Source organism: Trachurus japonicus, chromosome 8, assembly GCF_045865225.1.
Source record: "Trachurus japonicus isolate A0001 chromosome 8, Traja_1.0".
In the NCBI taxonomy this organism is placed as follows: domain Eukaryota; kingdom Metazoa; phylum Chordata; class Actinopteri; order Carangiformes; family Carangidae; genus Trachurus; species Trachurus japonicus.
Genome location: NC_140914.1, coordinates 30,552,970 through 30,576,526, shown reverse-complemented (window position 1 = coordinate 30,576,526; position 23,557 = coordinate 30,552,970). Strand labels below are relative to the sequence as shown.

Below are 23,557 nucleotides of genomic sequence, written 5' to 3'. Positions count from 1 at the left end.
AATTTGGCAGCGCGGACCATTTATCAAGGTCACGGGTTATGTTGGACAAAGTTTCTTCATAATTGGACTTGACAATGGTCTGTACTGATGAACTAATCTTAATGCCCAAATACTTGAAGTGGTTGACTACTGGTATATTTGCAGGTAAAGCAATGTTTCTCATTTGGTCATTCAGAGGTAAAAAAAGCTGACTTTGTCCAATTTATTCTGTACCCAGATATATCACTAAAACGTTGGAAAATAGATAGAACATCAGGTAGAGACTGTTGGGCGTTCCCTAAATACAAGAGGATATCATCCGCATACAAAGATATGTAATGTGTGGTCCCAATGATTTCATTTATTAAGGGGAAAAAAGCTATGCAAACCTACCTGATCCTATGTGAAAAAGTAATTGCCCCCTCTTGTTAAATCATGAACTAACTTTGATAACCCTTTTTATTTTTTTTGGAAAGCTGGTTCAATTTCACTCTTCACATCCAGGCTCCAGTGATCCATGGTGAGAGCCTTTATCCACTAATGGAGAAAGCTTGGAACAGTGGTGAAAACCTTCCCAAGATGGCGGCCCCATCAAAATATTATACAAATAAATAAAAACATTGTGTGACAAATCTGCAAAAAAGTAAGAAATCAGGAAGGGGGCAAATACTTTTTCACAGCACTGTATTTAATGGAGGGGGGACAATACCTGATATTCTCAGCTGTAAACAGTAGGCTAAATATAATCATAGAAAGCTGAAAGCCACAGGTCATGTGGTCATCCAAACTGATGCATAATTTTTAGTCAAATAATGTGAACATTTTCTGCAGCTGACCCCACCTGATTGAGGTGTACTTATTCTCTCAAAGCTGTCTTTTTAATGAGAGATTGCTCTCTGTTTAACTGGGAACGCTCCAAAAAGCATAACTTGCATATTAAAATCACAAAAATTTTCTCCCGGGGGGGTGGGGGGTGGTTTGGTTTTTCGGACCTTGTCACCTTTTTTACTCTCTGGAGTTTGCAGGTCTGAAATCAGTCAGAAAAATGATCTTGCATTTTAATGGGAGCGTGCCTATGTTCCCTCAGCCCTATGTTCCCTCAGCCCTATGTTCTCTCAGCCCTATGTTCCCTCTGGACTCTCTCTACCTATCTGGACTCTGTCTATCTGGCCTGTCTAGCCTCTACCTGGTCTTTTTACTAAACTTAACCAACTCCTTTCTTCATTGCCTAAACCCAACCAATGGTGGGACCAAAGGGCTGTGGGAATAGGGCCTAATTTTCAGTGACAACAAAAGTTAGAAATGAGGGAACATAGGGCTGAGGGAACATAGGGCTGTGGGAACATAGGGATGACCCCATTTTAATAAGCTATAATAAAAACAAAAACCTCCCAAATCTCAACAAAAGGGAGCAGAAAGAATAATAATCTTATGTAATCTGCCCCAAAATCCTTTTTTTTCTTCTTTTACCTATATTAAAACAATGTAAAGTAGGATTTCCAGAATAGTTACCATTACTTTTAACACCTTTCCACTACACAGTTACAGCTCTACTGGACTTGGTTTAGGTCATTTTCCATTACAGCTGAGTCCTTCACAGTTCCTCCTCAGGGCCGCGTTGTCTCACTCTTTATTCTCTCCTCTCGTCAGCTCCAAACACACGTGCACCTCGTTAACTCAGGTGACAGAATAGCGGGCGCTGCTGCAGGTGTGTTTTTAAACTTGGCGGGTTTGATCCAGGGTTCCCGCGGGGTCTTAAAAAGTCTTAAAAGCATTGAATTTCAAATTTGAAAATAATACCTTAAAAAGTCTTGAAAAAGTCTTGAATTTTTATATTTGGGTCTTAAAAATTGTGCTGTTTGTAACTTCTCTCTATTTTTAAGAACTGGCCAACATTGACAATGAGATCTCTGCAAAGTAGGGCTGAAACGATTCCTCGAGTAATTCGAGTACCTCGATTACAAAAAATGGTCCGAGGATTTTTTTCTGCCTCGAGGAATCGTTAATTTAATTGTAGTTCAAGCGGCCGCACGGACTTTCAATGTGGCACAACGTGCGCCGTAACGTAACCTATGAACGTAACCGTGCACGCCCCCCCCCCCCCCCCCCCCCCCCGCGCGGCCGTTCGCCGCGGATGACGGCGGAGATGGGGAGGGGGGCGGCGGCGGCGGCGGCGGCGGCGGCGAGGCGATGGCCGCGATGACGGGGGGACGGTGGCGAGTGGCGACAACACAGCAGAACAATCCTGCCTAGGAGCTATCCATGGTTAGGCTACTTAACCAAAGTCTCTTGAAATATCAAACAAAGAAAAGGACTATGGACTGTGGAAGTTTGAATGGCCAAAATACTTAAGTTATCATGACGTGAACCATCTGTTGCGGTGAGACCGTTGATTAGGTAGAAACCTTAACGGGGGGGCGGACGTGGGTGTTTGACTGAGGGAGAAAAAGGCGACAAAAAGACAGAAAATGTCTCTCTATAGGCACTCTAGTTGTAACACGGCCCTTGCATACCACAGCAGCACGTCTTCCATGTTGCAGCATCTCCACAGAAAACATTTTTGATATCTTGAAAGTAATTTAATTTTATTTATTTTTGATATCTTGAAAGTAATTTAATTTAATTTATTTTTATTTGTGTTTTATTTATTCTTATTTATGTTAGCAGCAGTCGCCTCTTTAGTAATGTTTCAAGACCAGAAAATACTTGCTTGTGAATTTAAGAAATAAAAACAGTTGATTCTACAAAAGGAAACCAATTGGTCATTCATTATTGAGTGAAATATGTTATTTTCACTTGTGTATTCATAATTGCTCTTTAACCAAGCAAAAATACGTTTTATCCGATTACTCGATTAATCGATGTAAATTTCAGTAGAGTACTCGATTACTAAAATATTCGATAGCTGCAGCCCTACTGCAAAGAGTGCAGAACTCAGGCGTTGACTTCATTTATGAAGACCCCAGGCTGTTCATTTGCACGGTTACTGTGAACTGTTTTTCAAATAAACGCACACTGTGAAATTCAAGAATTTCATTTTTCTTCTTTGCCGATATGGCTGTAAAACAGGCCGACTAAAGTCTTAATTTCATGTATAAATGGTCTTAAAAAGGTATTAAATAGTCTTAAATTTAACTTTAAGAAACTTGTAGGAACCCTGTGATCCTTGTCGGACGTCACACTAGAGTTTGTTTTTTTCTTCTCTCTAATAGGCCTATGTATTTGTGTATGAGAAACAGTGTCTCAGATGCAAAAAAAAAAAAAAAAAATCAGAACACCTGACATAATCAATGTCGGAAAAGCGGAATGTTTGAAAAATAGTAAAATGCGGCTACTCCGACAATGTAAAAAAAAAAGTCGGAATAGTGGGACGCATGAAAAATAATGTTAATGCCGCTATTCCGACAATTGTGTGATGACACACTATTGTCAAATGTCGAAATAGCGGCATGTCGGAATAGCAGCATGTAACCAAGCCAGGCCTGGGGCCTCATTTATCAAAACTGTAAGCAGTGTTGGGAGTAACGCGTTACAAAAGTAACGCAATTACAGTAATGTATTACTATTTGCTGTAACGCAGTAATATAATGCATTACAAATAAAATTTCGGTAATATTTTACCCGTTACAATCTAAGTAACGCGCGTTACAAACGCATTTTCATAAAAACGTGTGAAAATTTATAAGTCGCGACCGCGGGGACTGTCCGCGTCTGATCAGGAGGTGATAATCAGCGCAGCAGTAGCTACATAGAGTAGTAGAGTACATAGGCTAATAGAAAGTTTCTCACGTTTACAAAAAAAACACATAAAACAAAAGGAAAGCACAATTCATATCTACCAGACAGGTCGACTTGTATGGGCAGAAATATGTGCCACCAGAAACTGAATTTGAATCATTCATATTTGAATTTGAATTGCTGAACTTGAATAATTGAATTGAAAATTTGAATTTGAATCACATAATTTGAAATTGTATTGTTAAGTAATACAGAAGTAGTGTAATGCATTACAATTCTGAGACAGTAATATTGTAATGTAACTAATTACTTTCAAATGACAGTAACTAATAATATGTAATGTATTATATTTTGGATGTAACGTGCCCAACACTGACTGTAAGTAAGCAGTGTAAAACTGCTACTAAATTTTTGCTTAGGCCTACGGCGAAAAGACGAAAATGGCGTACACCCAAAATATTTACACCTTTTTCAGATCTATCAAACTGTGCGTACGCACAACTCTCCGCAATTTCTCTTTGATAAATCACACCGGACCCAAGAATGGTGCGCACGTGAACACACAAAATACTAATACCCCAGAATGCCTAGACACAACCATATGGTCAGCATATTAAAGGGATAGTTCAACATTTTGGCAAATTGGCCCATTGCCATAATCGCTATAGTCATAGCAGTAGGTTCATTACCTTTAATTGTAGGTGTAAGCTATTTTCAGTACGGCGGAGCGCAGCAGCCGGCTGCTCAGAGCTACGCTATGGAGGCTAACGGAATTTCTTGGTTTCCCTCATCAAACTCATCAAATTCAACATCCCAAAACTCCACAGCGCTTTTGTAGACAAGTTGTGACCTGCACAACCACCACGCTATGAGATAATGACGGAACAATACGAAACGGAGCCGTTTTCGAGGTAAATACAGGGTAAATACGGAGGCTGCTTGCTGAAAAACTGTCCCTGAACGCAACGCGCATCAGCGGTTTTGTATGAATTTACCTCGAAAACGGCTCCGTTTCGTATCGTTCCGTCATTATCTCATAGCGTGGTGGTTGTGCAGCTCACAACTTGTCTACAAAAGCGCTGTGGAGTTTTGGGATTTTGTATTTGATGAGTTTAATGAGGGAAACCAAGAAATTCCGTTAGCCTCCATAGTGTAGCTCTGAGCAGCCAGCTGCTGCGCTCCGCCGTACTGAAAATAGCTTACACCTACAATTAAAGGTAATGAACCTACTGCTATGACTATAGCGATTGTGGCAATGGGCCAATTTGCCAAAATGTTGAACTATCCCTTTAATTAGCCATGTGTGCTCTGTGGAGCTACAAAGTGACAACAAAGTGACAACGGCCGGAGGGCGGGGGAAAGAAAGCGAGATCGGGCAATAAATCAGTCAGAAAAATGATCTTGCATTTTAATAACCTATAATAAAAACAAAAACCTCCCAAATCTCAATAAAAGGGAGCAGAAAATCTTATGTAGGCCTAATCTGCCCCTTTATCCCAGAAAATCTTTTTTTTCTTCTTTTACCTAGATGTTCAAACAATGTAAAGCAGGATTTCCAGGATCGTTACCATTAGGCCTACGCCTTTCCACTACACAGTTACAGAAAAAAATGTCGGAATAGTGGGACACTTGAAAAATAATATTAATTAATTAATTAATTGCGGTTACATGCTGCTATTCCGACATGCCGCTATTTCGACATTGACTTTTAATTGTCGGAATAGCGGCATGTCGGAATAGCAGCATGTAACCGCGTGCATCATGCCCAACACACAAACAGGTCCATAAAACTACACAAAAACCTTGAAATATTATTCGGCACCGCTTGTCCACGGCAATCCAAGTGTCCTGAAGGGATATAGTCCAGAGTTTACCCGAAATGACGTAATTGAGGCAAGTCTGGTCATGTCCGCATGTGTTGCCTGAACGCGAGAGCGCGCACCAGGCAAATTCAATGCAGGACTGTTAAAGCTTCAGTTGGTAACAATTATTCAGTCATATTTGCTGGAATTGTCACTATATTCTGATGGTCAGACATTAAATGAGTAATTTAGGACAAAATCCAACTCCTCTGGCTCCACCTACAGCCTGTAATCGTATTTGCCAAAATCCACCGCGCCCGACGATTCTCCACCAGTCAGGTAGAGGGAGCAGGAGGAGCAGCCAATCGCCGCTCCTACACGTCGTGCTATGGATACGGTACATCTTTTTTTTTTTTTTTTTTTTTCTCTGTGGGTGCGTTCATGGCTACTTTGTGTGTGTCTGTGTGTGTGTGGGGCGCTTGGCAGAGGTTCATAAAGGGACCTGACGGAGTATTGTCTTGAAATTTCCGACCAAGTCGCGGAGTTTACTTTCACTTTCGTCAACTTACCAACTGGAGCTTTAAGGCTGTAAAAATGTCCTAACTGACGTTGGTTCAAGTAAACTTTGGACTATATCCCTTCAGGACACTTGGATTGCAGTGGACAGGCAGTGTGGCGGAATATGAAATGGTTTTTGTGTAGTTTTATGGAAGTTTTTGTGTCGGGTGCTATTTTTCTAATACAGACTACGGACTACGGACCGGCCTCCCGGGTCTGTAGATGCACTTTGAGGAATAAAGAACTACTGCAGAGTATTCATACTACTGCAGAGTATTCATCAGCATGAAGGTGAGTCACTAATGACTGAACTTCATTTTTTGGTGAATTATTAAAATAATAATAATTTAAAAGTATGGACTTCTTGGCGATGGTTAGACCAGTGAGGAGAATGCTGGAGGATGTAGTGTGCACCGTTTTTTAGGCGTGTGAGATAGTGTTCATTACTCCTCATCCTCCACAACATTGCTCACAAGCAAAGACGACCAGAACACCCTCCTGTTAGGTGGCATGAGAGGACAAAGATTGTGGATAATGTCTCTCTTCCTGGCCTCCTCAATCCCTATATCCCGTGGTTGCAAAAGAGTGGGCACCTTGGGCGCATGGCGTCTGTCCGACTACCCGTTTCTCCGACCATACATTTCTTTATTTTTGCGTCCATTAGTCCGACCTCCCACTTCTCCGACTTAAGTAGCCCTAACCCTTAACCTTACCCTAAACCTAACCTTAACACTGTAGAATGGGTAGTCGGAGAAATGAGCCGTCGGACTTTTGGGCAGTCGGACTGACGTATGCTCCCCGGGCACCTTCATCTCGAATTTCTTCAAGAGGAAGTCCAATTCTGTGAAGTCGGTCTCCATATGGGAAAGCTTGAAAAACAGACTCTTGGAGCTACGCCACACGTGAATCTCCGCCATCTCTCCAAGCTTCGGTGCCTGTGCTTTTTTGACCTTGGTAGTGGAATGGCCATCCCTCCAATACAGCACATTGGCATTCTCCAGTTGGACAACATCCACTTTCCTGGAGTTGGAGCTTGCCACAACACTGACGAAGTCGTACACCACACCACAGTGATGGAAACTGTCGTAAAAGTATGTACCACGCTCAAAGAACTTCAGGGTGATGTTCTCCTGTGAACAGTGACGAATGAGGATAGCAGACACCAGTTTTTATTTTGCGCACTGCAATTGTCCACCCAGAATATGGTGTGGCCTACATCCCTCTCCTTCTCCAATGCTGTGACGTATGCTGATGTTATTTCTGCTGCACTTAGCCCTGCTGTTCCCTCGTGCCACAAGACAGAGATGGTGTTCTGCATGCGTGGCAGCATTATGACCTTCTGGTCCACACTCCTAACTGACGTGTCGTCTGGCCAGTCCCTTTCTGCATCTGCCAGTCCCCACAGGATTTTGCGGGCTTTTTGATTGTTGCCATATTTTTAAAAAACCGTGGTGCATGTTGCTATGTTTTAAGCGCTTTTGTTCGATTAAATTGCGGGAGACAGCGAAAATTGCAAAAAAAAAAAAAGTTGCAGTTTTGTTCTGAATAATTAAAAATCATAGGGAAATTGAAAATTTTGAAATGTCACAACAATTACAGAGAGTTGAAAGTTGTTTTACTTATAATTAAAATGTCTCTTTAAAAATGGTGGTAAAACAACAGTTTTAAAATGCCATTAAAACAGTCCAGTCTTTGAAAAAAAAGGGAGAGTGGCTACTCAAGTCCTGGGCCAGGGCCTTAGGATGGGAGAAGGGTGGTGCCGCCGGCTGCTCCACTCCGGCCCTGCAGTGGCGTATACTGGATTCTCCCTTGGCGAGTGTTGCGGGGGACACAGGCCCGGGTGTTCAACCAGGACAGTTCACACACTCAACGCATTTGACTCATCTCGCGTTCCTTTACTTATCACTTTGTGCGCATTGTATCAAGTTTCTTGCCGTCGGCCCAGCCACGGCGTTCCTCTGTGGACTGGGGACAGCTCTCCATTTCGACAACCCTCTACTTCGACACCCCGCTGTTCCGAAATACCCCCACTTCGAAACACTGCTGTTCCGACCCCCCCCCACACACACACACACACACACACACACACAGCTGTCCAATGTCCAAGGTGCTGAACCGCGTGACGTTGTTTACACTCTGTGTTGTGGCTTGTCTGTGAAACGTGCGCTGCTCAGGGACTGGGCAGATCTGTCCCACTTGCTTTCTCCCCGACTCCGTTGTTGGAGATCTCCCACACAGTAAAAGAAATACACTCCCCCCCGCTCGAGCGCGGCCGGACCCGGCTTGAGCTCACAGGGGCTCGAGGCTGCAGCAGCCGCCGCTCGTGCTGACAGCTGACTGAGGGAGATGCTTTGGTTAGGCTTAGGCAATGAAGAAAAGAGTTGGTTAAGTTTAGTAAAAAAGACCAGGTAGAGGTTAGACAGGCTAGAAGCATAATGAACATTATAAGTGATTAATATTAACTATTTGCTTGTTTTGCAGTTAATTATGCACATGATCCGTTTCGACCCCAAAAAGGTTCAATGCGCACTGCGCGCTGGGGGTTTCCCCCAATAGCCTTTTCGGAGTAGCGGGGTCTTTAGAAAAAATAGAAAACCCCGCTATTACGACAGGGTATCCGCGGGGTCTTGAAAAGTATTAAAAGGTAATAAATCAATTTTGGGAAAATTAAGACCCTTAAAAAGTATTAAAAAGTCTTTTCACGACTTTATAAAGTCTTAAATTTTGAAGGGATCCGAGTAGGGAAATGGCACTTGGATGCCAGCCAAGTTGAGCGAGTACTCGAGTACTCGGATATTGTCTACAGCCCTACTAGAAACAAAATCAAACGAGCTGAGGCACATGTCATGACTGTCGTGATTGTAGTTTTTGCTTTTGGGAGTTGAGCAATATTTCTTTTTTGATAGACTTTTCCTTTGATTTATTATCCCAGCCTATATATTTTGAATTCTGTTGTAAGTGGTCTACAGTCTTAATCACAAACTAAAACTGTCAAGTTAAAAGTGTCATTGATGTGAATGGTTACAGCTTGAAGTGGCGGTGAGGTATTAAAAGATATTGATAAGGTCTTGAAAAAGTCTTAAAAAGGTATTTAAATTAACTTCAAGATTCCTGTATATACCCTGTACGATGAATGGAAGTCTATTGTCGGAAAGGCGGGGCTTCGGAAAGGCGGGGTGTAACCCTGTGGACTCACTTTCTTTGGACCACCGCTCTGTCCCGACTCGCACTTTCTGCGGTGGAACTCGCGGAAAGCACCGACAATTGTTCCAATTTGCGGAAAAGTTGCGGTGATTGTACAAAATTGCAAGATCGCACAAAATTCACAGGGATTGGTTGAATTTGCGTTAATAGTTGCGATCGCAACATTGCGAATTCCTGGAGGGACTGATCTGCATGGTAACTGAGGCAGCTCTCCAGGGCAGACTTCTTATGTTTTTGCCACCTTTGGCAATCTGTGTTTGCATTCTCTTCTGTGTGGCCTTTCTCATGTTCAGCATGTTCCAAACAGCTTTGAACGCTTTGGGTCCCATCAGTGAGAATTTCCTGGAGGCCGACAAAGTGAAACCACTACTGGATTTAACCCGTTGACGTTCCAACGGCCCGCCGGCGGGCCGCTGCAGCCCGAATTTGTATCATCCCAGTTTTACTGCACCCACTGCATCCACTGTCTATGTAACCACACACATGCTATACACCACTAGAAAGCTAATTTTCCTGGGATTTGAACGGTGTGCACCACTTTACGATACAATCATGCGGGCTCAGTCAACACTAATGTCAGACTAGTCGCAAACACCAAAAAGTATGCAACTCACCTATGATGCCTCATAATATTCCAGTAGCAGAAGAAACTTCAATAAAAAATGTCATGTTACATCAGCAAGGGTCCAGTAAAAGTAATCCACAAAAAAAAATAGTCCACACAAAGCCTTACGTCCACTAACACACACTCTTCGCTGCACCGAACATAGATATTTTCCGACGGATGCGCATATTTCCCACATGTTATGGACTGTAACTTCAGTTAGCTCGGAGATATTAGCCACATAGCTAAACCAAAACATCTCTGAACTCTAACCTTTTGATGGACATCTCGTTTGCCCCAATAGATGACTGTTTACCCAGTCTACTACATCACAATAGCCAATGAGTCTCTGGTGCGTACCAAAAGTACCGCCCCCATTCTTGAGCCAATCACAGCGCGGTTTAGGGATGACAAAGCGCATCGACTGGCCAATAACTGATACGCCGGTTGCTGGGTAGATTGATTGACGTCTAAACACAGCGAAAGAGTTTGACAGGAGGACTACATCGACTACATCAGGACTGACAGGACTTATCTACTGTAAAATAATATAATAATAAACATGGCGAAAACCAAATACACTGCCAGCGAAGCATTGGAGTTGTGTTGTCGGGAAAGCGACGACGCAGGTGAGTTTGTGTCTGAGGAGGACAGCGATTCACCCTGTGACTCCGAGGCTGAGGAAGAACTGGCTTTCAACAACGACAAGTAAGTTGTACTATTATCATTGTATTTTGGCTTTTGAGCTAATAAGTTAGCCCTTGGTTTTGTTTTGTTTTTCTTTCGTTCAGGGTTTGCTCTTAGCCGTGAGGTTTGTTTTCCTCTTGTTCAGCGATTGATTTAGCCGTGAGTTTTTTTTTTATTTATCGTTCATAGTCGGGAGGGGGGAGGGGGAGGAGGAGCTGTGGACGTGACTGATTTAGCCGTGAGTTTTTCTTTTTTTCTTTCGTTCATAGTCGGGAGGGGGAGGGGGAGCTGTGGACGTGACTGATTAGTCGTGAGTTTTTCTTTTTTTCTTTCGTTCATAGTCGGGAGGGGGAGCTGTGGACGTTGTGTGCTTTTTTCTTTTTCCTTTTTATTGTTTTACCCTCTACTCAATTACAATGGGATTCATGTTATTCTGCCATAGCTAAACATAGATTTTTGGTTTCAAATAATATACTGGTATACCCTTTGTTCATGTGTGCTCCTGACTCAGCTTTTTTACGGCTTACTCACTGGTTTCTTAGTTTTGTAATTCACATTTCTTTTTTTTGTAATTTACATTTCTTTTTTTTCTTTTTTTATGTAATAGGTCATCAGAGGAAGACTCTGACTCTGCCCCAGATTTAAAAGATAAAACCAAGAAGGCAAGACTGGAGAAGCAGAGCAGCAGCACAGAGGAGGAGGAGCCCCAACCCCAGACTCATCCAAGAGGCCCCTCAGGTAGAGGGAGAGCCAGAGGTGTAAGAAGAGGAAGAGGAAGAGGTAGAGCCAGTAGCAGCAGCAGCAGTCAAGCCCATGGTTCCGCTGTGCCATGGAATGATACCGATATCAAAGACGTCCAGCCCCCAAAGCCCCCCATATTCAAACCCCTACGTCCACCTGGTCCCCAGCTCATCCAAGCTGCCCAATACACTGCACTGCAGCTTTTTCAACTTTTTTTTACACACTCCATGCTACACCACATAATTGACAACACAAATGAATTTGGAAGAATGCACATCTCAACTCCATCTACACCATGGACTGACATCACACTACAGGACATGTATTGTTTTATGTCCATGATTCTGTACATGGGAATTGTGAAGTGCTGTTCGTTTACTGATTATTGGAGAAAGGGGAAACTGTACAGCCTTCCATTCCCAAAGGAAGTGATGACCGGAAAACGATTTCTAATCATATGCCGGGCCCTGCATCTTAGCAGCAGTGCAGAGGATGCTGCTAACGATCAGAAGAGGGGAACAGCAGCCTATGATCGTCTCTGCAAGATCAAGCCTGTTTACACCGAATTGAGGAACGCGTGCAAAACACACTACCAACCCACACAAAACATTTCGGTTGATGAGCGGATGGTTGCGTCAAAGGCCCGCTCTGTGCTAAAACAGTACATGAAAAACAAGCCTGTGCGCTGGGGTTACAAGCTTTTCGTCCTTGCTGATTCAGCAAACGGCTATACGTGGGACTTCTTCATTTATGAAGGAAAGTCAGAAGAAAGAAGCGGGAAAGGACTCAGCTACGATGCGGTGATGCAGCTGGTCAAACCAAACCTCCTGGGCACTGGCTATAAATTGTTTGTCGACAATTTCTACACTAGTCCCATGCTGTTCCGTGATCTCCTCAGCCAAAACATCAGGGCATGTGGGACCATCAGACAAAATAGAATTGGTTTTCCCAAATCAAGAATAAATAATCTGAATTCAAAGTCGCCAAGAGGGAGCATCCGCTGGATAAGGGAGAACTCTCTCCTTTTTGTCCAATGGAGAGATACCAGAGATGTAACGATGTGCTCCACACTGCACACAGCCCATGGAAGTGAGACGGTCCAGCGGCGGGTCAAAGGGGCTGACGGGCAGTGGGCTGTGAAGGCCATCCCTGTTCCTCCAGCAGTGAAGGAGTACAACCAGTATGTGATATTTATTCAAGTATAATTATTTCATGTAGTAATTTGTGTGCTGTACATACTTTGATGTCTTTTTTTCTATTTTTTTCCCCCTGTCCTTTCAGGTTCATGGGAGGGGTGGACCTATCCGATGCCTTGATAGGGTATTACAAGGTTTTGCACAAGACGCAAAAGTGGTACAAGACTTTCTTCTATCACTTCATGGACATTGCGATAGTAAACGCCTTCATCCTTCACAAGGAGCTTTCAAGAGGGAAAGGGGAGACTCCCCTCAACCAGAAGGCTTTCAGGGAGACGTTAGCCTTGGAACTAGCAGAGGCGGGGTCTCCCACCCGAGCAGCAGCTGCAGGACCTGAACCTGGACCTTCTACCGCACAGGCCTCGCATCACATGCCAGTGTACATTTCGGGGCACAGGACCACCGGCCGTCTGAAGTGCAGGCTTTGCCACGCAAAGACACCGGTGAAGTGCAGAACTTGTGATGTGCCTCTGTGCTTCATCCCGGCTCGGGACTGTTATAGTGAGTGGCATGTAAAGTAAACTGTAGCTGGACCTTGTAAATATTTGTAAATAGTTCGATTTGTTGTTTGTTGTGTGGCACTGCTGGCCACTGTTCAACATTTGAGCTTCATACAGTGAGTGGCATGTAAAGTAAACTGTAGCTGGACCTTGTAAATAGTTTGATTTGTTGTTTGTTGTGTGGCACTGCTGGCCACTGTTCAACATTTGAGCTTCATACAGTGAGTGGCATGTAAAGTAAACTGTAGCTGGACCTTGTAAATAATTGTAAATAGTTCGATTTGTTGTTTGTTCTTTGGTGTGGTTCACTAAAAATTGCATTTCACACCATACCAGCTGTTGTACTCTTTTTTTTTACTGCATACACAGTAAAAAGTATGTTTTTATAGGAAAAAAAATATATTTAGGTTCCAGTTACATTTAGTCAAAAGATGCTGAGGGGGGATCTGGATGTGGGATAGGATAGCCCCAAGTGTAACCTTTCATTAGAGTCCAAGATCATGTCTGTGGGTTGAAGTGTTCACGAGTAACAGCCTGTTTTCCAAAGTATGGGAAGTTAGAACTTGGGTGAGCAGGGGTCTCCAAATGGAACACTTTTGGCCCCCTAGTGGCCGCCTGGTGCTATCCTTAGAAAAACAAGTGTAAAATGCTCATTTTTTGTAGAATCATTGTCAAATTTGAACTGTGAATATGTAATACTCCAAATTGCTGTTCTATTGTGTTTTTAGTCCCCACCCCTAATGCTACAGTCTTTTTGAAGGCAAATATTATTGGAAAATAATTCAGGCGGACACAAAATCATTTTTTTTCAGTGTGATCAAACTCCTATTACTCAGTGCCAGTTACACTCAGAGAAATTCTGACAGTTGGGGATAAAGGTAAGACTGTTATCTTTAAAAAGAGGCCAAGATTATGCACATCCTCCAAACAGTTCAAGCACAGCTTCACATTTACTTTGGGTATACTTTTTTTAGGTGTACTAGACAAAAATCTACGGAATTCTACGGAATTCCAAGGGGTTAACAAACACAGAAATGGTTGAGGCACAGGTCACAGTTGCACAGGAGTTTCTGACAAACAAAAGACAGAAAGATCCCTTTCTACACCCGAAATTGGGCTTGGTGCTGATGATCATCAAGTTTATAGAGGCTATTTGTCACCTCAGCTCTCGCTTACGGCCATACCACCCTGAACACGCCCGATCTCGTCTGATCTCGGAAGCTAAGCAGAGGACGGGGTCATCCCTATGTTCCCACAGCCCTATGTTCCCTCAGCCCTATGTTCCCTCATTTCTAACTTTTGTCGTCACTGAAAATTAGGCCCTATGTTCCCTCAGCCCTATGTTCCCTCATTTCTAACTTTTGTTGTCACTGAAAATTAGGCCCTATTCCCACAGCCCTTTGGTCCCACCATTGGTTGGGTTTAGGCAATGAAGAAAGGAGTTGGTTAAGTTAAGTAAAAAGACCAGGTAGAGGCTAGACAGGCCAGATAGACAGAGTCCAGATAGGTAGAGAGAGTCCAGAGGGAACATAGGGCTGAGGGAACATAGGCACGCTCCCAGGAGGACTACATGACTTCATATGTAGTAATGAATTTTACGAAACACAAACATTTCTCAGATTAGAAATGGCTGTAATGTTTTAAAGAAGCTTTCTTAATCTTCATTATTTTACACAAAAAATGTCTACTGTTATTATTACATGTAGGCATGTGTTGTAATACATCACAGGACCAACATTTCTTAATGTTGGTCATTATGCTTAAGTCAAGAAAGTATTTGAATGTGTACAACACAATAAAATATTGCATAATACAAAGGTTATTTGATTTTTATTTTAGCATAATATTACCAGCAGCAGCCAACAGTTCAGCATCACTTAAATAGCCAGGTTCCTGTTGAGACTCGGAAACAGTAGATTCAGCCGTCTTTTCCTTTTTTGATTCTTGTTTCTGCAGAAAATACAATACATCTGTATTACCCAACATCTCACATGAGTTCTTAACCCTTTAACAGGCATTGTAACCGCGCGGTTGAGCTATATTCGCGGTCGAATTGCCATAATAAAACCTCGTCAAAACCATTCTTTGGTCATTTGCCCTCATTCCCCTCCTTGACTAGAGTGTGTAATGCCAATTATATCCAGTGGGTGGCAATGTAGTAAAAAGACAGCCTTGTCAGAAAGTGCCGTCAAAACCGGAAGTTGATCGGTGACCGCGGCAACCAAAAGTTTTGTCCTCCCGTGAGAAGGAAAGTTGAGGTAAGAAAATTTTTTATCGTATTTCACATTCCTAACACCCAAACGATTATATTTTTGTTGAATGGCAGAAACCTGACCATTAAATTAATCTTTGTGGTCTCCTTGAAAAAGTGTGTGACCGCTCGGTTGAGTTGCCCGTATCTCTGCTGCTTGGACACCATGAATGTCTATTATACACATCCCCCCCCCCCGATGCAGATATAGGCTACTGTACGGCTTGTGTTTGTGTTTTTATGGGAAACGTTATGGAATAATATGTTGTTGTTGTTGTTTTAAATAAATTGATGAATTATATTAGCAAATTCTACTGTCTATAATCATTTTATATGAAAAATCTTCAACTTCAGTTGCACAAATGAAAAAATTCCATTGATTCCTAATACCTGTTACATTGAGCCTAAAGTTACCCTTACTGGGCAAGTCAACCGGCCGGTTGACTTGCATTTCTGCCATCTGATTGGGTCAACTGGAAAAAAAAAACTGAAAAGTTGCTAAATGTAGAGCCAGGAACACAATTTTACCAAAAAATAATTTTTTGAAAATGTATTTCTTAGTGTGCCTGTTAAAGGGTTAATATGTCTAAAGTAATTATAGTGTAATGTTAGGTAAATGAGAAAAAAAAAAAATTATTACCTCCAACCTTTTGTCAAGATGACATGTGACAGAAGGGAACTCTCTAACGAACTCCAGCAGTCGCTCCTTTTGCCATTTAAGAAGCTCATTCTTCTCACCCTTCTGGCAATATTCAGAGACCAACCATACCACCCAACCGACATCATTTTCAAGTAGCCATCTGAAAGACTGTCCAGCGTATTTGCCGAATGTGACGACTAACTGGCCTTTCCACATTTCTCCTCCAGATTTCTTGGCAGCAGCCTCCGCCTTTTCAGGATCCAGCCATCCAGGGTCTACAGCTGTGCTGGGGGCCTCAGCCGCAGTCTTAGCTGCATCTGAACACAGCAGCTTGGCCTCTCCCTGCCTATACATAGGAATGCGTGGATACAGATGCTGCTTCAGGTGGGAGTTCAGTTGTTGTTGGAAGGTGAAGCTTTTGCCACACACATCACACTCAATCTCCTTTGGAGCATGAAGCTTCATGTGTCTTGTCAGGTTAGTCCTCTCAGTGAAGGTCTTGTTGCACACACTGCATTCATGTTTCTTTCTCTCCATGTTTAACCTTTACAAAAAAAAAAACAACAACAAATATTTATTAAGTGAATATGAAGCTGTGTCATGTTTTGTCATGTTTTAGATATGTAGCCAGCTCATGTTTTAATAGTAGCTAGGTAATTTGATGAGGTAACTGAGGTCACTAATAGATAGACAATAACTTGTTTCACATTTACAATAGATCATAGATTAAGTGGTGTTGAGAATTACCATATGTGTTATACACCAAAGCAAAGCATCTGGTCTGTCCTCTGGAACAGTCTCAATGTATTTGTGATGTCCATATCAAATAAACAAACTTAACTTAACTAAAGTAAAATGCTGTCATGATGATAAAAGTGATAGGATGTCCAGAAATTCTCACAACAATAAGATGCCAAACTACCGGCAGGTTGTCAGCTACATTGTCAATACAAATTAACAACATACCGGTACCAGCGCTATGTAAACAATAGGATCTTTGAGGCAGAAAGTTGCCGGTTTTCAGAGAATCCTTTCATTCATCAAAAACAGCACCAAGATAGTTAATGTCTGCTTAAATATACAAACAAAAAAAGTTAAAAGTGAATAAAATTAAACTCACCTCAGCGAAATCACGGCTGTAACTACGGCTGTCTCACCGTTAGCAACCGGCATGATGCTGATTGGCTCGTTGAGGGAGACTCTTGATGATTGGTGGGTTGAGCGTAGACCCGCCCAGTGCCCTCAACATGACTCCATGATTGACAGGTTGGCAGGAGAAAAAAAATACAGTATTGTGTAAACAAACATTATAATCATTAGATAGTATCGCATCTAACTTATTATATGAATGAAAAGTTGTCCTTCTTTGTAACTAGTGTTATGGAAGTCAGTGATATTTGTTGGAAATAATGAGAATGAAAACAATATTGGACCTGATACTTGCCACAACAATAATACCAGCGTCTTCTGCTTGTTGAGGCTCTCTAGCAGAACCTGCATGAACAGTGAGACAGATGTTATAATGGTATAATTTTACTTCAGGTAGTAGTAGTAGTAGCCTAGTAGACGCGTCCGGTAACCATGGTAACATATCAACGCGTTCACTGTCACTAACGCCAAACTCCATTAGCGGAACGGAGATAACTACACAGAAAGCTGTAAAAATACTATACCGCTTACTGAAAACTCAAGTTGCCGCAATTATTTACATCTTACACCGTTTTCCGATACTTCGGCGTAGTTTACACAAGACATAAATGAGAGAGAATTGGTTTATGAGCCTGCAAAGTCGTCAATGTGTTGTGTAAATGCAGCGAGGTCGCCATTGAAGTGGACGCTACGTCGCTCATTACAGACCGAACTGCCGCTAGAAAAGCAGGGAAATAAAGAAGACAGTTGAAATACAATATGAAGGAGATGATGTCGGGACGTAACATTAAATGCTGTGTATAACTGCCACGCGATCTACTATTCGGCTTATAAACGGCGCCGTTTCAACACAGATTAATGCATATTTCACTCAAACTGTCCACTGCTGTGTCAGACTGTCATGGCCGCCGTACGAATGTGCCTCGCTCAGCGATTGGTGGGTTGAGCGTTGGCCGGTGCTGAACGGCGCTCAATGATTGGTCGGTTGAGCGATCCGTTTGCTGAACAGAGCTCAACCATTGGTCGCGGTAGGGACTTGGAAGGCAGAACGCCTGGGAATACCGGGTGCTGTAAGCTTTTTCACTTTTTCACAGCACCGACTGCTCTTTGTCTCATTCATGAAATAGCCTACTTCTTTTCTATTCTTTTAAATAGCCTAGTCTTGCTGTCAACCTGTCTGCACTGTGGCCAGCACCACTCAGAAAGCAAAAACAATACTTTTATGTTATAACCCTGTAATAATGACAGTAGACACAAGCTAAGCAAAAAGGAAAGAAAGAACAAACCAAAGACAGAAAGATCCCTTTCTACACCCGGAATTGGGCTTGGTGCTGATGATCATCAAGTTTATAGAGGCTATTTGTCACCTCAGCTCTCGCTTACGGCCATACCACCCTGAACACGCCCGATCTCGTCTGATCTCGGAAGCTAAGCAGGGTCGGGCCCGGTCAGTACTTGGATGGGAGACCGCCTGGGAATACCGGGTGCTGTAAGCTTTTTCACTTTTTCACAGCACCGACTGCTCTTTGTCTCATTCATGAAATAGCCTACTTCTTTTCTATTCTTTTAAATAGCCTAGTCTTGCTGTCAACCTGTCTGCACTGTGGCCAGCACCACTCAGAAAGCAAAAACAATACTTTTATACCCTGTAATAATGACAGTAGACACAAGCTAAGCAAAAAGGAAAGCAAAAAGGAAAGAAAGAACGAACCAAAGACAGAAAGATCCCTTTCTACGCCCGGAATTGGGCTTGGTGCTGATGATCATCAAGTTTATAGAGGCTATTTGTCACCTCAGCTCTCGCTTACGGCCATACCACCCTGAACACGCCCGATCTCGTCTGATCTCGGAAGCTAAGCAGGGTCGGGCCCGGTCAGTACTTGGATGGGAGACCGCCTGGGAATACCGGGTGCTGTAAGCTTTTTCACTTTTTCACAGCACCGACTGCTCTTTGTCTCATTCATGAAATAGCCTACTTCTTTTCTATTCTTTTAAATAGCCTAGTCTTGCTGTCAACCTGTCTGCACTGTGGCCAGCACCACTCAGAAAGCAAAAACAATACTTTTATGTTATAACCCTGTAATAATGACAGTAGACACAAGCTAAGCAAAAAGGAAAGAAAGAACGAACCAAGGACAGAAAGATCCCTTTCTACACCCGGAATTGGGCTTGGTGCTGATGATCATCAAGTTTATAGAGGCTATTTGTCACCTCAGCTCTCGCTTATGGCCATACCACCCTGAACACGCCCGATCTCGTCTGATCTCGGAAGCTAAGCAGGGTCGGGCCCGGTCAGTACTTGGATGGGAGACCGCCTGGGAATACCGGGTGCTGTAAGCTTTTTCACTTTTTCACAGCACCGACTGCTCTTTGTCTCATTCATGAAATAGCCTACTTCTTTTCTATTCTTTTAAATAGCCTAGTCTTGCTGTCAACCTGTCTGCACTGTGGCCAGCACCACTCAGAAAGCAAAAACAATACTTTTATACCCTGTAATAATGACAGTAGACACAAGCTAAGCAAAAAGGAAAGCAAAAAGGAAAGAAAGAACGAACCAAAGACAGAAAGATCCCTTTCTACACCCGGAATTGGGCTTGGTGCTGATGATCATCAAGTTTATAGAGGCTATTTGTCACCTCAGCTCTCGCTTACGGCCATACCACCCTGAACACGCCCAATCTCGTCTGATCTCGGAACCTAAGCAGGGTCGAGCCCGGTCAGTACTTGGATGGGAGACCGCCTGGGAATACCGGGTGCTGTAAGCTTTTTCACTTTTTCACAGCACCGACTGCTCTTTGTCTCATTCATGAAATAGCCTACTTCTTTTCTATTCTTTTAAATAGCCTAGTCTTGCTGTCAACCTGTCTGCACTGTGGCCAGCACCACTCAGAAAGCAAAAACAATACTTTTATGTTATAACCCTGTAATAATGACAGTAGACACAAGCTAAGCAAAAAGGAAAGAAAGAACGAACCAAAGACAGAAAGATCCCTTTCTACACCCGGAATTGGGCTTGGTGCTGATGATCATCAAGTTTATAGAGGCTATTTGTCACCTCAGCTCTCGCTTACGGCCATACCACCCTGAACACGCCCGATCTCGTCTGATCTCGGAAGCTAAGCAGGGTCGGGCCCGGTCAGTACTTGGATGGGAGACCGCCTGGGAATACCGGGTGCTGTAAGCTTTTTCACTTTTTCACAGCACCGACTGCTCTTTGTCTCATTCATGAAATAGCCTACTTCTTTTCTATTCTTTTAAATAGCCTAGTCTTGCTGTCAACCTGTCTGCACTGTGGCCAGCACCACTCAGAAAGCAAAAACAATACTTTTATACCCTGTAATAATGACAGTAGACACAAGCTAAGCAAAAAGGAAAGCAAAAAGGAAAGAAAGAACGAACCAAAGACAGAAAGATCCCTTTCTACGCCCGGAATTGGGCTTGGTGCTGATGATCATCAAGTTTATAGAGGCTATTTGTCACCTCAGCTCTCGCTTACGGCCATACCACCCTGAACACGCCCGATCTCGTCTGATCTTGGAAGCTAAGCAGGGTCGGGCCCGGTCAGTACTTGGATGGGAGACCGCCTGGGAATACCGGGTGCTGTAAGCTTTTTCACTTTTTTCACAGCACCGACTGCTCTTTGTCTCATTCATGAAATAGCCTACTTCTTTTCTATTCTTTTAAATAGCCTAGTCTTGCTGTCAACCTGTCTGCACTGTGGCCAGCACCACTCAGAAAGCAAAAACAATACTTTTATGTTATAACCCTGTAATAATGACAGTAGACACAAGCTAAGCAAAAAGGAAAGAAAGAACGAACCAAGGACAGAAAGATCCCTTTCTACACCCGGAATTGGGCTTGGTGCTGATGATCATCAAGTTTATAGAGGCTATTTGTCACCTCAGCTCTCGCTTACGGCCATACCACCCTGAACACGCCCGATCTCGTCTGATCTCGGAAGCTAAGCAGGGTCGGGCCCGGTCAGTACTTGGATGGGAGACCGCCTGGGAATACCGGGTGCTGTAAGCTTTTTCACTTTTTCACAGCACCGACTGCTCTTTGTCTCATTCATGAAATAGCCTACTTCTTTTCTATTCTTTTAAATAGCCTAGTCTTGCTGTCAACCTGTCTGCACTGTGGCCAGCACCACTCAGAAAGCAAAAACAATACTTTTATGTTTTAACCCTGTAATAATGACAGTAGACACAAGCTAAGCAAAAAGGAAAGAAAGAACAAACCAAAGACAGAAAGATCCCTTTCTACACCCGGAATTGGGCTTGGTGCTGATGATCATCAAGTTTATAGAGGCTATTTGTCACCTCAGCTCTCGCTTACGGCCATACCACCCTGAACACGCCCGATCTCGTCTGATCTCGGAAGCTAAGCAGGGTCGGGCCCGGTCAGTACTTGGATGGGAGACCGCCTGGGAATACCGGGTGCTGTAAGCTTTTTCACTTTTTCACAGCACCGACTGCTCTTTGTCTCATTCATGAAATAGCCTACTTCTTTTCTATTCTTTTAAATAGCCTAGTCTTGCTGTCAACCTGTCTGCACTGTGGCCAGCACCACTCAGAAAGCAAAAACAATACTTTTATACCCTGTAATAATGACAGTAGACACAAGCTAAGCAAAAAGGAAAGCAAAAAGGAAAGAAAGAACGAACCAAAGACAGAAAGATCCCTTTCTACACCCGGAATTGGGCTTGGTGCTGATGATCATCAAGTTTATAGAGGCTATTTGTCACCTCAGCTCTCGCTTACGGCCATACCACCCTGAACACGCCCGATCTCGTCTGATCTCGGAACCTAAGCAGGGTCGAGCCCGGTCAGTACTTGGATGGGAGACCGCCTGGGAATACCGGGTGCTGTAAGCTTTTTCACTTTTTCACAGCACCGACTGCTCTTTGTCTCATTCATGAAATAGCCTACTTCTTTTCTATTCTTTTAAATAGCCTAGTCTTGCTGTCAACCTGTCTGCACTGTGGCCAGCACCACTCAGAAAGCAAAAACAATACTTTTATGTTATAACCCTGTAATAATGACAGTAGACACAAGCTAAGCAAAAAGGAAAGAAAGAACAAACCAAAGACAGAAAGATCCCTTTCTACACCCGGAATTGGGCTTGGTGCTGATGATCATCAAGTTTATAGAGGCTATTTGTCACCTCAGCTCTCGCTTACGGCCATACCACCCTGAACACGCCCGATCTCGTCTGATCTCGGAAGCTAAGCAGGGTCGGGCCCGGTCAGTACTTGGATGGGAGACCGCCTGGGAATACCGGGTGCTGTAAGCTTTTTCACTTTTTCACAGCACCGACTGCTCTTTGTCTCATTCATGAAATAGCCTACTTCTTTTCTATTCTTTTAAATAGCCTAGTCTTGCTGTCAACCTGTCTGCACTGTGGCCAGCACCACTCAGAAAGCAAAAACAATACTTTTATACCCTGTAATAATGACAGTAGACACAAGCTAAGCAAAAAGGAAAGAAAGAACGAACCAAAGACAGAAAGATCCCTTTCTACACCCAGAATTGGGCTTGGTGCTGATGATCATCAAGTTTATAGAGGCTATTTGTCACCTCAGCTCTCGCTTACGGCCATACCACCCTGAACACGCCCGATCTCGTCTGATCTCGGAAGCTAAGCAGGGTCGGGCCCGGTCAGTACTTGGATGGGAGACCGCCTGGGAATACCGGGTGCTGTAAGCTTTTTCACTTTTTCACAGCACCGACTGCTCTTTGTCTCATTCATGAAATAGCCTACTTCTTTTCTATTCTTTTAAATAGCCTAGTCTTGCTGTCAACCTGTCTGCACTGTGGCCAGCACCACTCAGAAAGCAAAAACAATACTTTTATACCCTGTAATAATGACAGTAGACACAAGCTAAGCAAAAAGGAAAGCAAAAAGGAAAGAAAGAACGAACCAAAGACAGAAAGATCCCTTTCTACACCCGGAATTGGGCTTGGTGCTGATGATCATCAAGTTTATAGAGGCTATTTGTCACCTCAGCTCTCGCTTACGGCCATACCACCCTGAACACGCCCGATCTCGTCTGATCTCGGAAGCTAAGCAGGGTCGGGCCCGGTCAGTACTTGGATGGGAGACCGCCTGGGAATACCGGGTGCTGTAAGCTTTTTCACTTTTTCACAGCACCGACTGCTCTTTGTCTCATTCATGAAATAGCCTACTTCTTTTCTATTCTTTTAAATAGCCTAGTCTTGCTGTCAACCTGTCTGCACTGTGGCCAGCACCACTCAGAAAGCAAAAACAATACTTTTATACCCTGTAATAATGACAGTAGACACAAGCTAAGCAAAAAGGAAAGCAAAAGGAAAGAAAGAACGAACCAAAGACAGAAAGATCCCTTTCTACACCCGGAATTGGGCTTGGTGCTGATGATCATCAAGTTTATAGAGGCTATTTGTCACCTCAGCTCTCGCTTACGGCCATACCACCCTGAACACGCCCGATCTCGTCTGATCTCGGAAGCTAAGCAGGGTCGGGCCCGGTC

The 23,557-nt window shown here is 43.3% G+C and overlaps 11 non-coding genes and 1 pseudogene across 11 annotated transcripts; all 12 read left to right on the top strand.

Annotated features, from left to right (window-relative positions):
* Nucleotides 1-18,426: 18,426 nt before the first annotated feature.
* Nucleotides 18,427-18,545, top strand: LOC146983687 (5S ribosomal RNA). Its single transcript, XR_015036437.1, has one exon. It is a non-coding gene; the product is annotated as a 5S ribosomal RNA (ribosomal RNA).
* A 306-nt stretch (nt 18,546-18,851) lies between these two features.
* Nucleotides 18,852-18,970, top strand: LOC146983686 (5S ribosomal RNA). The gene has a single exon (XR_015036436.1). It is a non-coding gene; the product is annotated as a 5S ribosomal RNA (ribosomal RNA).
* Nucleotides 18,971-19,270: 300 nt separating this feature from the next.
* On the top strand, nt 19,271-19,389 carry LOC146983685 (5S ribosomal RNA). Its single transcript, XR_015036457.1, has one exon. It is a non-coding gene; the product is annotated as a 5S ribosomal RNA (ribosomal RNA).
* A 306-nt stretch (nt 19,390-19,695) lies between these two features.
* On the top strand, nt 19,696-19,814 carry LOC146983684 (5S ribosomal RNA; annotated as a pseudogene).
* A 300-nt stretch (nt 19,815-20,114) lies between these two features.
* Nucleotides 20,115-20,233, top strand: LOC146983683 (5S ribosomal RNA). Its single transcript, XR_015036435.1, has one exon. It is a non-coding gene; the product is annotated as a 5S ribosomal RNA (ribosomal RNA).
* Nucleotides 20,234-20,539: 306 nt separating this feature from the next.
* LOC146983682 (5S ribosomal RNA) lies at nt 20,540-20,658 on the top strand. Its single transcript, XR_015036458.1, has one exon. It is a non-coding gene; the product is annotated as a 5S ribosomal RNA (ribosomal RNA).
* A 301-nt stretch (nt 20,659-20,959) lies between these two features.
* LOC146983681 (5S ribosomal RNA) lies at nt 20,960-21,078 on the top strand. Its single transcript, XR_015036434.1, has one exon. It is a non-coding gene; the product is annotated as a 5S ribosomal RNA (ribosomal RNA).
* A 300-nt stretch (nt 21,079-21,378) lies between these two features.
* On the top strand, nt 21,379-21,497 carry LOC146983680 (5S ribosomal RNA). Its single transcript, XR_015036433.1, has one exon. It is a non-coding gene; the product is annotated as a 5S ribosomal RNA (ribosomal RNA).
* A 306-nt stretch (nt 21,498-21,803) lies between these two features.
* Nucleotides 21,804-21,922, top strand: LOC146983679 (5S ribosomal RNA). Its single transcript, XR_015036468.1, has one exon. It is a non-coding gene; the product is annotated as a 5S ribosomal RNA (ribosomal RNA).
* Nucleotides 21,923-22,222: 300 nt separating this feature from the next.
* LOC146983678 (5S ribosomal RNA) lies at nt 22,223-22,341 on the top strand. Its single transcript, XR_015036432.1, has one exon. It is a non-coding gene; the product is annotated as a 5S ribosomal RNA (ribosomal RNA).
* A 294-nt stretch (nt 22,342-22,635) lies between these two features.
* Nucleotides 22,636-22,754, top strand: LOC146983677 (5S ribosomal RNA). The gene has a single exon (XR_015036431.1). It is a non-coding gene; the product is annotated as a 5S ribosomal RNA (ribosomal RNA).
* Nucleotides 22,755-23,060: 306 nt separating this feature from the next.
* On the top strand, nt 23,061-23,179 carry LOC146983676 (5S ribosomal RNA). The gene has a single exon (XR_015036430.1). It is a non-coding gene; the product is annotated as a 5S ribosomal RNA (ribosomal RNA).
* Nucleotides 23,180-23,557: the final 378 nt, after the last annotated feature.